This window comes from Zosterops lateralis (assembly GCF_965231275.1).
Source record: "Zosterops lateralis genome assembly, chromosome: 7".
Lineage (NCBI taxonomy): Eukaryota > Metazoa > Chordata > Aves > Passeriformes > Zosteropidae > Zosterops > Zosterops lateralis.
In genome coordinates this window covers 15,138,129-15,152,697 of record NC_139767.1, presented here as the reverse complement: position 1 = coordinate 15,152,697, position 14,569 = coordinate 15,138,129, and positions in this window count along the sequence as shown.

Here is a 14,569-nt window from a genome sequence, read left to right as displayed (position 1 = left end):
GGATCCAGGCTAACAGAGCTTCTTTATAGGACCAAATGTGTTTGGATTTTGGAAATTAATTAAGTGGATAGGAATGGGATTTTTTAAAAAAGGAAAATGCTACGTAAGTTCTAAAATGCTTATGGTTAATTTTCAGTTCTTGTGAGATAAATGAAAATGAACTCTTCTAGGACACAGCAGAAGAGGGTCAGGAAGGCATTAACTCAGGGAGGCAGATGGTTCCTGCAAGGAGCTGTGTGGCTGTGCTGTGCCTGCCTGGCACCCCTGTGCCAGTCCTGGGCCTCCACAGCTACTGCAACATGCTTTTCTTGAGGGGAAGAGGATGGCAATTAAACCTCAAAGCTGGAAAATGCTAGAATTTTTTCTTTCTTTTTTGATGTTGTTAAATTATTTATTCTGTACTGAGCATTATACTTCTGTGTTGTCACATCATGTAACACACCTGTAGCACTATTTTCATTGCAACAATTAGTACAGGCTCAAAAAAAAAAAAAAAAATCATAGCATAGTGAGGAGAGGATATTCATGATTGGACAGATCTGCTCAATGTGGTACAGCAGTTGAAGACTTATTCCCCAAGATTCAAACTGACTATCTTGCTCTTCTGTCCCTATGATCTCAGAAGAATAAGAGAAAAGGAGCATCAGGCCACGACGGAGATCATGCTATGCAGCACTTTAACTCAGAACCCCTTTGGTTTAAACTAATGTACCAGTTCATGCTCCCCTGCACTTGAAGCATTCACAAAATGAGAACAAATCTGTTCTCAAACTTTTCCAAAGGCCAGCAATGCCATTGTAGCATTGTATATTGTAACAGATACAAATATTCTGCACCCAGGAGAGAATAGTTATTTTTATTTACAAATTCAAAAGTCAACTTTCTCATTTATGTTGCAATATTAAGCAGAATAATCAATGAAGCGAAACACACCTTGCTCAAAACCAACATGGAGATAGGATATGTTAAGAAACAATAATCAGAAAAATTACATGATTTTTTTTTTCTGCTTATAACTTTTAGCTACAGGATTTGATTTCTTTTGTGGCTCTTACACAGGAGACTGGAAACAGCATGTATTTGGACAGTCATACACATTCTGACAATGTGAATTGTTAAATGCTTTCACAAGATATTCCCTGAACCCACTGTCTGCCTGTGAACACTCTATGATTTCCCATTCTGCCGTGAAAGTAATCTTTTTCCTGCCTCACGCTGTGTAAACAGGTGTCATGAAATAAAAAGGCATATGGCATCAGTGTGGCAACAGCATCTCCTGAGAGGGACATCCTGTGGCTGGTGGCACACACACCATCCCTCAGCCTGTCCCTCCAAATGCCCTGGGAGAGAGAGAGAAGATGACAGCTGAGCTTTCCCTCAGCCTGTCTCTCCAAATGCCCTGAGAGAGGGAGAACATGGACAGCTGAGCTTTCCCTCAGAAGGAGCCTGAGGACAGGAATGGGAAATATAAAGGTCTTTTTTGCAGTGCCTCCACCAGGAGACTACTATTAACTTCTGAGAAATGTGTTTGTGGTTTAAGAGTGACTGAATAACATGGAGTGACTTCAATTCTTCAGTTGGATATGGAAAACAGAGAAGGGGCTGGGGCAATGGGATTCACTGAACAAGGGAGAGGGCATTTGTTGCTGAATAGAAGCAGTGAAATGAAGTTTCTCTTGTCTCCTTTTCTAAGTTAATGCTTTTACTATTGCATTATGCAGTGAAGCTCCCTTCTGCTCATTTCTTCCTTGCTCTGCTCATCTTACAGTCCCTTTTCTGCAGTGGGTCACACTTAGATTTTATTCCTCATCAGGCTGAATGCTTCAATTTTATAGTGGGTCTAGTCTTGTGGCTTGGCAAAACGCTTTAAGAGATGGAAGTTGTATTTCTGTGAGGGTGAAAAGACAAAGCCCACACTTTGTAGGTGAAGTGAATGCTTTAAAGGGGTAGAATGCAGTGCAGGTTGAATACTCCAGATCAGCCTTTTGGAATCTGCTGCACTCAAGATCCCAAAAGCACAGAGTCTGAAGTAGAGCCATGACTGTGGGTTCTGACTGCTAGAGAGTAAGAGGGGTTCTGGCACACTCTCTTCCTTGGTGTGTCTTCCATAGCTCCTTGCTCAGCATGTGGGACTCCTTAATTGCCCAGAAGGCACTCAAGTGAAACATCCAACTGAAGCAATCCTGATCACCCTGCAGGAGCCCTGCAGCTACTCTGTAGGTGTAAGTGATGGAGAGGATGTCTTATCTCTGTCTCAGTCTGAAGTAAATTATAGTTCGAATGGAGCATGATTATGGAGTCTGGAAAAAAAAATCCAAAGACAAAACCACACAAGAATTAACTCATGTTGAGTGGCCATTATGTGTATTTAGAACAGCAATAATCAACAAAGAATGCTTCTCCTTAAGCATGATGATCAGGCTTTAAAATACAATAACACCATTCATACAATATTGATACAAAATTCATACAAAATTGAACCAACATGAGAAGTTTACCTTCAGATAAGGCAAATTTTAAATATAATTTTTTACACACTGAAAATGCAGAAAGAACTGACAATTCAATTGAGACTAATAGTAATTAAATCAAACATAATTATAATCTTTGAAACCTGCTCAAAGGGAGAAAGGGTAATGCATCCAACAAATTCACATTCATCAGCTTAATGTTTTGCATGAATAGTCCATTAGTAAGCCACAGGAAACATAGTTTGAGTTGTGTTGTTTTCCCATGGCAGTTTTTTGTCTTTGTGCCTGAAATGATATGAGTTAAAAATTATCCACACTGCACTTCCTGGGCTGGGGCCTCTCTTGGCATAAGCAGCTGTAGCTCCATCAACTCCCAGTCTTCCACAAGTCAGCAATAAAGGCTTGCATATAAAAGTTCACTGAAAGTACCTAATACTTCCTAGAAGAACAGTCATAGCTGCTCCAATAGCTTATTCTGGTAACTGAGTCTTTGCAGTTAGTATTGCTTTATTAATGAATCTCAGAATGATGGATTGGAGACTGGTTTCCCCTGCTTTATTAGGAGCAAGGAATTTATACACAGCTAATTCCCATCCAAGTTAATCAGTGTGACCTTTAGCATGTGTAGAATTAAAATCTTGTGCAAGGCTCAGAATTTGTTTCCAGATAGCTGTTGCAAAGTGCCAGCTGTGGGATATTACTCCATAGGGCTGTGATGAGAAATCTCATCCCCTGCGGTTTCAGTTTAAGGTCACCTAAGTGAGGTGAGCCAGAAAAGGAGGCTGGAGACAACACAGCTGAACTTGTGCAGTAGCAGAGTGGGTCAGGGATGTGCAATCCCTATTGCTTCCTTTTGTGTGGCAGGAGTTATCTCCGATGCAGAATGTTAAGAAGCAACATGTGGGGTGTCGCAGTGCACCTCCTCGCCCGGCCAGCCCCGGCGCACTGAACAGCCTCGTGTCCCGTGGGATCTTGGCCCACGCCCCACTCAAGGGCAATCGCAATAGGGTCGGTAAATGAGAGAAGGGACTCTCGTGGAGGTGGAACAGGGGAAAAACTTTATTCTCTGTCTGGAGCCTCAGAACGAGAGGCCCCGAGCTGACCAGAACGTGCACTTTTATCCCAGGCTAACCCAGGGGAGGGGACGAACAGCACAGCCAATGAGGATGTAACAAGGAGTGGCAAACGTGTGAACAAAACCAATCATCAGAAATGGGGAGGAGAGAGGGTCAGGACCCAGCCAATCCCTAGGCCCAAGCCTCAGGGTGATTGGCATGGGGGGGTAGGGGTGATGGACAGGATGGGTGGCGGGAAAAGCTGGCCAATGGAGAGTTGTCTCCAAGGGCTGGCAGAGGGAAATGTATCAACTGTATGCTTAAAATAGTCAGGGGGGGGGTAAATAACAAGATGGAAGCCAGGGGAAAGAAACTTGGAGGCCATTTTGAACTGCGGTACATAAAACTATAAAGTACATAAAACTCAAAAACACCCACAGTGGGGGAGAGAGAGAAAGAAGAAAGCTCCTAGATCACATAAACACCATTGTTTCAGAGGGATTTAATAATATTCGTGCTCTGCAGTCTCCTCACTGTTACATTTTAATAACTGCTGGAAGATCATGGGTTTACAACACTAAGAAATATCTCTTTTTGATGCCTTGAGTGCGCAACACTCATCACATTCCATCACTAAATTTGTTTTTCCCAAGGAAACACCAGCAGACTCCTAGTGTGTTTTGAAACCTCATCAAAGTGAAACTATCCCTCTGAGCTCAGTGGCAGGGATGATCATATGTGGAACGTCCACACAATTCCCTCTGTGTGAGAATATATCACATATGTTTGCTATTATTTTTAATGAGTCTTTCAGCTGCTTCTCATAGTAGTAAAAAAAAATCCACCCAGCTACTGTTTAAAACAATTCCTAGCCTGTATGCTAAAATTTCCCTTTCAGTTTTGTGGGATGCTCTTCTCCAACCAGCTTCTGAGACTGAATAAAATTCTGAACCCTTTAGGCATCTTCTAACCTTAAATTACTATACAGACAAAGAAATTATTTGGAAAAGAAAAGCATAGTGAATGCAGATTGGCAGAAAGGAGTAATTTGTTTTACAATGAGTTTTTGCTTATTAATGTTATTAATGGTTTCTTGTTTGTTTGTTTGTTTGTTTGTTTGTTTGAAGCCTTTCCTACTTATTGGTATGGAGTGGAGCCAGATGTAGTGATGCAGGTACAAGTCACTCTGGGCTGTGAACTGGTGTTTTCATGTCCTTAGTTTCATTTTGTCCCTACATACTGCAGAAGAATGTTGGTTCTTTTCCACAGTTCTGAGGGTTCATCAGACCAAGGTGCCACTCTACAGCCAGCACCCTGAAGTTAGAATATCTGCCTAAAATCTCAGGACTATACAATGAATTGAGCTGTGTCATCATTTGGCAGCTTTAGCTTATGTAGCAACTAAAATCCTTTTTAAGCAACTAAACCTCTTTCAATTTTGTTTTTGCTCCTTTGTGCTGACTTTTTAAATCCTCTCTGAAGTATTTTTATATTTCCTGACCTTTAAAGAAAAGGATATCTCTGCTGTTCTGCAGAGCTAGGACAGTACAACCCCGTAGTGGGGTCATGATGCTGAGTGCTACAAGGTGTGTTTGTGCCCAGAAACCAGAGGACAGACTACTGAATGCACTTTGCCTTCCTGCACTAACCTGGTGATTGTATCACAATTAATGCATGATACAATAGGTAAAAGAAAAAAAAATACAGTGTTCCATTCCTTCTGTCATCTTCCTCCTGCATTTTTATGCTGTTGTCATTGAGCAGAAGCAGCCACTCATATCTTGAACTAAAGGACAAATTAGTGTAGCTGCTTCTCAGTGCTGAGCTGACATTTGGATGTTGTGCTCATCTTTCATCTCTTCAACAATGCAGAGAGAAAGTTGGTCTCTGACAAGAACTGTTGGCTGCTCCCAAAGAATTTCAGGTGACATTAAAGCATCAACACACAGTGGGTAAATGATATGTCATAATGCTTGGAAAGGACAAAACCAGTGTATCCATTAATTCTTCTGGATTTGTTTGGTTTCTTGATAATTCTTATGGTCCTGATGTCATGATAGAATATCTAGATGTTGGCAGAGTATTAAGCACCCTTTGGAGTTCCTGGATCTTGAAGCATATGCAGCTGAGTTAATTACAATAGATTTAAAAATTCAGAAAGTTATTGGAAAACATTTTTTCAGCATTGAAACAGAATAACAACATTAAAAGACATCCTGAAGTATCTCACAGGGAGCTTTACTAAATACAGAACAGTAACATATTTGAAACAATAAAAGCAAGAGAGTATAGCAACAAGAAAAGCAACAAGTTATAAGCATATTTATAGTAAAATACCTCATTCCTCTGTAACAGCAACTAGTGTTGCAGTAACTCTTAGGTAGTGTACAAAACTTGATGCCACTATTATTTTCTTGGAAGTGATACATTTTAATTCCATTAAAGAGCAGCTCTTCAATATGTGAGGTCAACTTGTGTTCAAGGTGAAAGTGATCCAAGGATCTTACCTGATTTGTGAAGGCAGCTGGTCTAAATCCTGGTAGAGCTTGCACTCTGTCTCCTGTCTCTCATTTTAATCTGTCCAGTCTCATTTCAGATCATGGGAATTGTTCTTTACCTACTCAGAATATATATTTTTTTTTTTTCCCTGGATTGAGGAGTCTTCTATTGGTGTGAAGTGGAAGAGTTAGCAGGTCAACTGAGAAAAGAAGATACTTCAGTCAATAAGATAGGTGCACTAAATAGATAAAAGCCATTCCTTTGGAGTGATAGTGACACCATGTATGTAATTCAATATGATTTTAAACAAAATACAGACTTTCTGTGTATGTATATACTACCAATTAAAAAGCAAATCACAGCAATTGCCAAAATTACTTTTTCAAACTAACAAAACCAGATGTCAAAGTGTTGATGCTCGTTTGATAGTTTTAACAGCTGTGTGGTTCTGCACACTGTATAATCAATGGTGAGAGCTCCTGACCTTTTTCACTTTGTCAAAGAGAGACCTGTTAGCATTTTGTCCCCTTTAAATTACTGTGGTATATTATCTAAAATTTTATTGTGTTATCCCAAAAAAGTCACTGTTACAAGCCCCTTTAGGAATGTGTTCATCATGTCACACAATGCATTAGTTAATTATCTCATCTTAGCACTACAGCAGACCTTCAAATTAACAGCTACTGGAAACTATAGGCAAACAGTAGGTGCCTGACTTAATTAACTCTGACTGCCTGTGATGTGATTTGTATCTTGGTGTAGCTTGTGCTAAAAATGGGCACTGTTTTTTCTATGGCATATGGCTGTATTTCTCCAAAGGGCTGGGACACTGCACCTTGAGGAACAAGAGCATTGTTATCTGATGATTTAGTTATTGTTATGGTCTGCAGATCAGAAGATCCACAAACACCAAGGCACAGCTAATGGAGTAAAGTCAAATTGATTGTTTTGATGAAGAACTCCTATAAGTCACATATAAAGAAAGAAACAAACAAACTATTAACAAAAATACTGGAACAGATTTGCTGTATGGTCTAAATAGAAACAGGCTGTACGATGGATGATCTGAAGACCTATTGCACTAAAGGAAGAGATTTCTTATTTTTGTTATTTTAAGAGTAAATTCTAATCCCAAGCACTGTTTCTTCCTGCACCACCATGGCCATGCATGGTTCCTCTCAGCTACCTGGGATAGGAAATTCAGCCATCCCGTTACTGGCATGGTTATATGTCTTCGTTGTCCTAATTGTGGTGAAGTATTTACTTCACAAGACTTCTGAGAACACCATGAGTGTAGTTGAACAATGCCAAAAAAATGGTCTTCCTCTCAGGAGTCCTTCTGGACAGAGAGATTTTATCTTCACTGGGGAGAATCACATAAAACAATATCAGTGTTCCCTTGTGAAGGTACAAAGTGATCGTGAAGAGTGCTCATAAAAACCCTGTCTGAATACAGGTGGCACCCTCCATCTGTCACCTCTGTGTCCTGCTGCACAGGAGGTATCCCAGCATAGCAACACATACTTGGATTTTTTAAACAAATTTAAAAAAAAATGGAGATTTTCTTCTCAAAATATGTAATTGTGGCAGTTTCATCCTTTTTCATCATGGTGAAAAGACTTCTACATTTTAAGACATAAAATGCAACATGAAAAGTGCACACAAACCAGTATTTTTTTTTGACTCTGCTACAGAATGTGTGGTAAACTCCACATCAGAAATAGAATATATTATAAACAATGCCTGTCGATTATCCAATAGTTAATTATTAGAATCACCCCATGTTTGAATATGTGATGAGTATTAATTATTTTTGTTTGTTTTTAATGTGCTTTCTCCTCAGATGTTCTATTTGAAGAGAAGCAGCACACTCCTCTTATGGTTGCTAGCTGTACCCTTCTATTTTGAGCTGAGCCCTTACGGTTTCTGCAAAGTACCAAATGTCCCTGTTTCCTGTGAGAAGGGTTTCCAAATGAGCCTTTGGCAATATTTCTGAACAAAGTGGGACCACTGTAGGAATTAACTGGCTTTGCCTCTCAAATCTCAATGGGGCTTACTAGGCAAAATGACTTTAGCAGGGAAAGTAGGTTAAAGCAAGGACAGGCAGCCTCCTCAATCAACTGAGCTGAAAATAAGCATAAATACCCACCTGATCCAGTGCATTTAAGGCTCAGTAGTCCTAAAAAAGACCACAGGTCAAGAAGCATCAAGTGACTTAAACTTACAAAAGATGTTCCCTGTTACTTGGATGATTTAGCTTTAAACTGGGTTTACTCTATAGGAGCAAATTAAGAAATCTCATTTGATATAATCTTAATCTTTGAAAGTAACCTGGTTTTTGGACATGAATGCTTCCTGAAAACATTAATATTTTTTTTTTTCTTTGTGTGTGTGTGTGTTTCCACCAGTATATTTTAGTAAGGATTAGAGGGTTTGGGATTTTGTGGTTTTTTTTCAATAATTGGACCATAGGTAAGTTGCTTGCATGAGAATTATTAGGAAAAATAGGTGTTTTGCTAATTATTTTTAGAATTTTTTTTTCAGACACAGATTCTCTAGGAATTAAAATGTTTTCTTCCCCCCCGCCCCCGCTTACCTAATCCAATAGCTTTTGCTGTCTTCCACCATATGACTTCTTAGCAACAATATGGATTTTTTTCCCACCTCCTACCTATAGTTTTAATGAACTGTTACTTCTGGAAATCCGTTTGTAAATTCCCTAATATATTGTTACACTGTTTCTCAACTCCAGTTATGAATTACCTTGATTTATTTTGATACCTTGATTGATTTTGACACTGAGGAGTTTTCATAGTACCAAAATTTACCAACAGTAGTTCTGTCACTTACATGCCATTCTCAGTAGTATCACTGTGTATCATTGTGGGAAATTAAATTCTGAGAGCAGAAGCATGTTACTCTTCTCAGCTTTTTTTCTGTTCTTTTTGTAATGAAACAGTGCCCCCAAGAGCTTTTTTTTTTTTTTTTTTCCAGGAAGGGACACTTTAAGAAAATTAAGTCAACCATTCATCAGTATATTAATATCTGAACATAAGAATTCTGCCCAGCATTGCAACCAGAGGGGTTGGTTTGAAGAACGGTCGAAAGAGAGTTTATTCTGGTTTTCTTATTTTATAACCAATAATAGGAAGTTAACTAAATGACTGAATTCCTCTAATGATTCCACGCTGGAGAGCTGTGCTATCTTTGCTGGCACCCTGAAGAAAAGGAGGAGGCTGCAGAGATCACTTCTCAGCAAAGGTCTTTATGGCAGGGCTGCTTTTGTCCTTTGCCAGTTGACATCAGGACAGCTGGCAGTGGTCCAGGAGGCAGTGGGAAGCAGTTTGTTTGTTTGTTTGTTTGTTTGTTTGTTTGTGTGTGGATAAATGAAGAAGAAAGATAGCATGAAGTGAACAAGAACAAAGAGAATAAACAAAGAACAGCTTTAGTTACCGCAGAGTCATAAAAATACATACACCAAGCCTATTAGGTATTTTGCTAAAATACATGAAATACATGCAAAAATAATAATGAATAACCTCTAAAACTCAGAAAGGCAGATTTTTGTGATAACCTGAAGTGATAAAAGGTTTTAACATTTTTAAAGTGTCGAGAGTCATCACTTTTTCTGACCCTGAAAAACACGTGCTACAAACAGAATTTTGGGTAGTTTGTCGTCTTTATCTATCTCATTGAATGAGTTTGCCAAAAGTTGAAACTCAAAAATGAAATAAAACCCCCACATATAAGCAAATAATAAGCAAATTACACATATAAGCAAATAATTGCTTTAAGTAACTTCCAGTAACCTGTCACAGGAACACCTCAGGACTTCATCTACAACACTAGAAGTTTAAGTAGTAGGCATGGTCTCCCCAAACAGCCTGCTAGTATCTCGCTTTAGCAGAGTGATCTCATTTTCTCAGGTGTATCTCTACAGACCCTTGTCAGCCAGGTCCTAGGCCCCTCAGAGATTAGGAGTGGGAGTCAGCACTTTGAATTCTACCTGGACAATCTGCAGAGCTTTTCAGACTGGTAAATAAGAGTGAGAGCCCTGTGTTGTGATAAGATCTGTGCCAGAGCAGGAATGCAGTAACAAGGTAATGTTCAGATCAAGCGTGCAGCCAGTCAGATGTGGTTATTTCTGAATTGCACAGAGTTGTCTGAATGAAGATGAGTATGAGAAAAAGGAAATACTATAAAACACACACAGAAGAAATAAATCATAGCATTCCTAGGTACCCCCAAGTTCCAAAGAATAAAAACCTGCTCTCTGTTGTGGGAGAGCACCAGAATGAAGCTTAACTCTGTGACACGAGGCTTTGTTCTCTCCATAGGAGATGTTCAGATCCTGCAGCTTCCCACAGCCTCATTGTATATTCACTATATATTTTTACATGGAAATTAGAAACTCCTTTTGGGTCACAGAGTCTGTCCATTCTTTAGCTCACTGAATTTAGAAACTTAATTATTCCTCCTTATATTAGAATGACAACTAATTAGGAACTAATTACTACTAATAAAAGGAATGTGCTGCAATTTATCTGTCAAAAGCATCCATGTACTAATATTTTAAAGGCTATACTGGCGTCTCAAATAAATATTGATAAAGATCTACTCTCTTAACTGTTTGATGGATCTTCATAGTTTTCTCACAATGTGTCTAGTTTTTCCAGTCTGTTAGTGTGGTGGTGCTTAAATTCAATTCCAATTGGGTTTTCACTGCTCCAGTTTGGTTTTATAATTTGTGTTTTATAATTTTGTAATTATTACTATTGTTTAAGATGGCCTCTCCTTCCCTCTCCTTCTCTCCTTCCCTCTCCTTCTCCCCTTCTCTCCTTCCCTCAGACTTTCCTGCCAAAACCTTGGTTGTCCTGGTAACCCTATCCCATAATAGTTGTTTACCACTTTTCTGTTAAGTGTCAATCTTTAAGTTATATAACTTCCCCACCCCCTCATCATGTATTCCTCCTCCCCAAGTTACTTATTATTGGTTCAAAAGTTGTGCATTCCCTCATTATACGTTGGCAAAAGGTTGTGATTGGTCCCACGCAATCCCACCCCTGTAACCCACTCAATAAAGAGCCGTGGCATTCCGAGGTCAGCGTCTCTCTCGGAGCGCTGCCTTGGGGAACACGCACCCCTTGGTTGCACATCCTGAGAGTCCCACCTTTCTATTCTGCGCACTACCCGCACCGTGGTCGGGTTTGCCCACGCCTCTGGCAAAGTGGCCCCCGGGTTGTAGTGGCGGCAGGGCTGGCCGGAGCTGCACCCATTGGAAAAGCCGAACCACTGCATGTTAGCATCACAGTATGTACTTTAGGGGTGGGAGAATAAATGGTCCTCTGGGAAAATTTAAAAAATAGTCCTTAGGTGCCCTGTGATAGTTGCAGCTGCTATGGGGTGAGTTCCTTGTGTTTTGTGCTTAATATAAACACAGGGAAGTTTGTGGTATAGGTAATCACCATGGCCTTTCACTGGGCATTCATGGCATTATTTGCAATGCAGTGGATTTATTTTGTTCTGGTTAATAATCTGACAAATTTTGGAGCTTTAGGATATAATTCACTACCTAACATTCATAAATATAAAAATACCTTGCGGCATTTATTTTCTAGCATTCAAAACTCAATGTTTTCCTTAAATCTGGAAGTTTGCTCTTTTTAGCTTTAAGCCAGACAAATATGAACCTTGAATAGGTGTATGACTGAGTATGACATTTCTCTGTATATAAAATAATTATTCTCTTGAAATTTCTTGCTCTCACCAATTTTAGTCAACTTTTCCCAACCTGAGCTGGCAACACCAAACCGCGATCCCACATAGCAAGTAACTGCTGGTTCAGGAATGATCTGCAAGCCTGTATGTAATGTTACTCCTGCTTGAAACTCTAGGATTCCAGCTTTGGATTTGTTAATTACTTGAGTTTTGGGCAGAGGGCAGAGAGGAAGAGGTCTCCTTTTTTAAGGAATATTCGTAACTGATTTCCCTATCAATAGAAGTAATTTCTACTTAAAAATAAGAAGTAATTTCCGTCGCAAAAACAGGCACTAATTTTTCCCTTTCTTGATTTGATTTCTATGTGGCAGCAAATGTTGTGGAAGAGAAGGTGATAATGGATGGTTTTATGAGTGGGGTGGAGTGAATTTTAGTGGAGTGAAAAATGGGAGAAAGGTGACCTCTGCTCAGAAGCCTCCCTGCTCATTAGCAGGTGGATGTGGTTTATAGATTCACTGTGGTACAAAGAAGGAATCAAATTAGGTGTTGTGTGAAGCTGTCATTACTGTGTGTTTCTCTGTACAGTTCCAGCTTAAAGCATGTCGTTCCTTTCATAGCAGCCCCTCAGATTACTGTATCTCATCCTTTCCACATCAAAGTGCTGTCAGCACTTTCATAGTAGAAAAAGAACTAAGAGATAATTTTATAATACATTCTCTTCAAACAGCTTTGACTTGTGCAGTTGCAACATTTCTTTTTTATTCTCTAGGATTTGCAAAGGAAGATGCACTAAAATGACTAGCATCTAAAAGCTGAACAAAAACAGGGAACGAAATATCTATTTAAAATTGGACCAAAGCACCTCTGCAGGGATGGTGAGAATTTTAGGAAGTTAATTCTTCTCAAGTGCCATCTGAATTATACTTCAGTCAGTTTGTAAGAACCTCTGGGAGTGTGGAAAATGTCCATTCTTGAAAAGCATGAATCATCTCTTTTTATTTACTAGCTAAAAAAACTTGGTACCTTACAAAGTCTTCAGTAAAATATACAGTAACGTCAGATCCCACTCTACACCTCAAAGGCTCAGTCTCAGCTAGTAGCCAGCAGCTGTCTTGACCTTACTGCTCTATGAGAAAGTAAAATAATAAAATAATGAATACAGGAAGAAAGTGAGTGAAAGACAGCAGAAAGACAGAACTCTGTAGAACTGGCTTTAACTTTGTGGGTCTTTCTTTAATTCCACTCTGCCAAGAAATTTGTTTTCTTCTTAGTGATTATGCAGCTATGCATATATAATGTGTAAATGTTTCCCATTGTACTTCTTGCCATATTTGTCATTTGCCAGCATCTGTAGAAGAGGTTGTCACAGAAGTGAGTAATGGTAGGATGGAAACAAATGAAAAAAGCTGACAACCTGCAAATGGGAGGGCTGCCTATGTTGGTCAGCAGACAAGCAATTCCACATGGTTCATCCACCCATCTCCTGTTTCAGGCATTCTCAACAGCTGGGACTGGAGTGATCTGATACTTTGCCTCTTTTCCCTGGTGGAAGGCTGATGGTGTTGGATCTTATTGTCATTGGTACTGAACTGGACTACCATAGTCAGTCTTTCCAAAACAGACATCCTAAGTCTGTTTCAGAAAGACTTTTTCTATATAGGCAAGTAATAACCTAGCAAGCTCTGGAGTTTCAGGTGGATGTGCTGTACCATTCTCAGGAAGACTCGGGGATCTCTTCTGTGCCATTGAGGTTGAAGGCAATGCAACACAGGAAAAAATTCTGGACAGGATGGACCTAGCTATTGCCACAGAAAGGATAAGCCCATGTCAGCAGGTGGGACCACATGCTTCTTTCATGTAGGAACTGTAGAGTTTTGGGTTTATCCCAAATTACAGAGAATTCAGGTTGGGTTTTTTTTTAACAGGAAATAGAACTACAGCTGAATGAATAATTACCAAGTGCTGTATTTAATTGTGAAGGTTATAATAATTCAAAAAATTATTTTTTAGAATGAAAAATCAAAGCATTACTATGAAATAAGGTAACACTCACATGAAAGGATAGAGTTCAATGAGAGAGAGAGAGAAGTGAATATTTCGATAACATTTTTTTCTACTTTTTTGGAAAAAACACCTTGACATCAGAAGAATGAAAGCTTAGATCTATATATATTATATTTGTGAGATCCATCTCTACCTAAATACCATTCAACCTTGCCTCAGAATCATAGAAGATTTACACTCAAAACTACTACTTCTTTTTATGTTTGCTTTTGCTCCCTTGTCCTATTAGCATATGACACAGCACTGTGTCCTTGGCTCTTCATGAATGCAAAGGGTATGAACACACGGTAATAGCGTTCCGTCTTACAGAGAGGTCACAAACGGATCTTGGTTACTTCGCTGTAAATCTGGAGAAACTCGGCTGAGCTCAATAGACTTACTCAGGCCTGAAATCAATTATTGCTGTGGTGTGAGCGAGATGAAGCCCCGCTCCTCGGCCCAGTTCTGGCATTGAGGTGCAGATGGAGCGGGGGGAAGAGGGAAGGCTGCCCGGGCCGGGGCCGGCACCGCTCCTGCGGGACGGGAGAGGAACAAAGGCGGGGCCGGGGAGAGACACGGCCCGGGGAGAGACACGGCCCGGGTATGGAGAGACACGGCCCGGGGAGAGACACGGCCCGGGGAGAGACACGGCCCGGGGAGAGACACGGCCCGGGTATGGAGAGACACGGCCCGGGGAGAGACACGGCCCGGGGAGAGACAGAGACACGGCCCGGGTATGGAGAGACACGGCCCGGGGAGAGACGCGGCCCGGGGGCAGACGGG